Below are 2,500 nucleotides of genomic sequence, written 5' to 3' on the forward strand. Positions count from 1 at the left end.
GTTTTTATAATACAAGCTGTGTTCTAAAAGGGAATTCAGTCCATATACAGTAAAATCGTTTTTCCTTGAGAGAATTCACATTGCAAAGTCAGTATCAGATTTACCTGACATTTCATCTAGCATGTTTATTTTTGTATGTTTATTTTAGGATTCCTTATGGAGCACTGCATATTAGCTAAGATACACTGTCTACTCGTGGCAACCTAAGGCTACCTTGGACTGCACACGACCCCACAAACTCTACGGGTTATGCACCCCCGACTTCACTACTTCAACTATGAAAATGGCGAAGTTCCGGCATTTTCAATAAAATCTAGGGACAGTATATGATACAGACAAGCAAACTCACGTGGAAAGGGACAGGCTAAATTATGTAATAGGAAGGATCTTGTGCAAGGAAACGTCAGAAGCATGTTTTGCAACAGAGCTAATCAGTGACCACTTTGCAATAGTAACGAGATACACTGTTGATAATACTCAGTCTGCATAATCAAAGAGGCTTAAAATTTCTATTCCTCCTTACCTTGAGCACCACTTTAAGTCACGTATCTGTGACTGGTATAATGATTACACAGTAACAAGTGTTGATAAATTTTCCATGGACATGACAGTGGTCACCGATTACTACAACACCTAGGTCTGTTCAAAGAAAACCTTCAAGAACAAAAACTCACAATGCTCCAAACAACCTAAGTGGGTCGGTGACCCTACATTATTAAGGAAACAAAAGCGAGTCCAGGAGCTTTATGATATCTACAAGCAGGACAATACCCGTGACAAACCTTATTCAATTTCTTAAGGCTAACAAAAAACCTACGGGAATTAAAAACTCATTTCAGAATGAACACTGAACATTTCCCTACAAGGCTTTAAAACAATAACACCTCAGTGTCGGAGGTCTGGAAAAAAAATCGACTTTCAGGCAAATCAACTAATACCCGCAGTTCCATAGTCCTCTTGCACAAGCAGATATGCTCCTTAGCAAGGGCTGGGCGTCCAAATTGAGCTCATTCCCACAAATATTCAGGATCCCCGTAGTCAATCTAAAATTGCACGCAATTTGCCATTGAGTTTGGATGTTTGATACCGACCCCTCAGACTTTGCTGAGATCCCCTGAGTGGGAACTGAACAATGCATGATAAAAGGGAAAAAAGCGTCCGCCCCAGGTGAGGAGGGAAATTTAACTATAGTGTCCTCCGCCTTATAGCTCAGGTACCTGGTAATCCCCTTTTTGCACCTATACAGGTTAATTTTGAAACAAGGTATTCTGCCTGGCTCCGGGACACGCAGTCTAATCTCCCTATACCGAAATCAAACACTGAAAAAATACCAACCAATTTCATTAATCTCATGTGTATGCAAAGGTTCTAGAAAAGGATAATTTTAAAACAGACTCGGGTACAGGTTACAAGGTAAATTATCTCACAGATTGTGCGGATTTCTATCGGGACGTAGCACACAACATTGCTTTGCAGAGTACTTTTCACCCCTCTAATCCAGGGAAGCACACTGCTTTTCTTGACCTGAAGTCAGCTTTTGACATAGCAAACAGAGAAGTTATCCCAGAAGAATTGGTAAGCTTTGGAATCCGGGGCAAGATATTGAACTGGATTAGAATTTATCTTTCGAACAGATCTGCAAGTGTCCTGCTCAGGGGAGTGAGAAGTGGCGTCCCAAGTTCAAAAGATTGTGAAGTTCCACTTCACAACCTTTTGAACTTGGGACGGCACAGGGAGGAGTACTGAGCCCTATGCTGTTCAATGTCCTCATGCACAAGCTGGTGGCAGATATCCCACTTGGGGATGGTGAATCCATTATATGCTATGCTGATGACATTGTAGAGCATCATCACAGGAGAGGATGCAAATAATTCTCGACAAAATCACAACAAAGGCTCATGAGTGTAGATTAGTCATATCCCCTGAGAAAACAATGGCTCTCAACCCATGTATCATACCCCCACCCACTTTTCGCATAAGTGACCAGGAGCTTTCTCTAAAGAAGAGACTCTGGGAGAGATTGAAACCGTTGAAAGTTCTTGTCGGAAGAGAACATGGAATCAATTTTAAGGGTCGTAGACTGTTTCCTTGGCTTTTATAAGGGTCAGTGGGAGACTACCATGCAATACACTTGTTGCAGTGTAAGGAACCAGAACCAAATAGCTTGGAGATAGTGTAAAAGGAAACTATGAGGATTATCCTCGTTGCCCGAGATCAGTAAGGATAGGGAACATGAGATCAGAACTAAACCTACCATTCATTTCTGATAGAGTAATATTTATTTCCACCATATTTATGGTCAAAGCTCTGAGGGAACCCTCATATCTCTCAGATTTCCAAAAACAAAAACTGCAACATAAAATCATGCAAGCATACGTTGGACTAATCACACACACGCGCTCCCTCTGATACACAAAATCTCCATGAAACACTATAAAAAACCAAATGTTCCCAATTTGTAAAGTACCAAATGTCGACCATTCCACCATGGAAGAATTTA

This window comes from Penaeus monodon, chromosome 4 (genome assembly GCF_015228065.2).
Source record: "Penaeus monodon isolate SGIC_2016 chromosome 4, NSTDA_Pmon_1, whole genome shotgun sequence".
NCBI lineage: Eukaryota > Metazoa > Arthropoda > Malacostraca > Decapoda > Penaeidae > Penaeus > Penaeus monodon.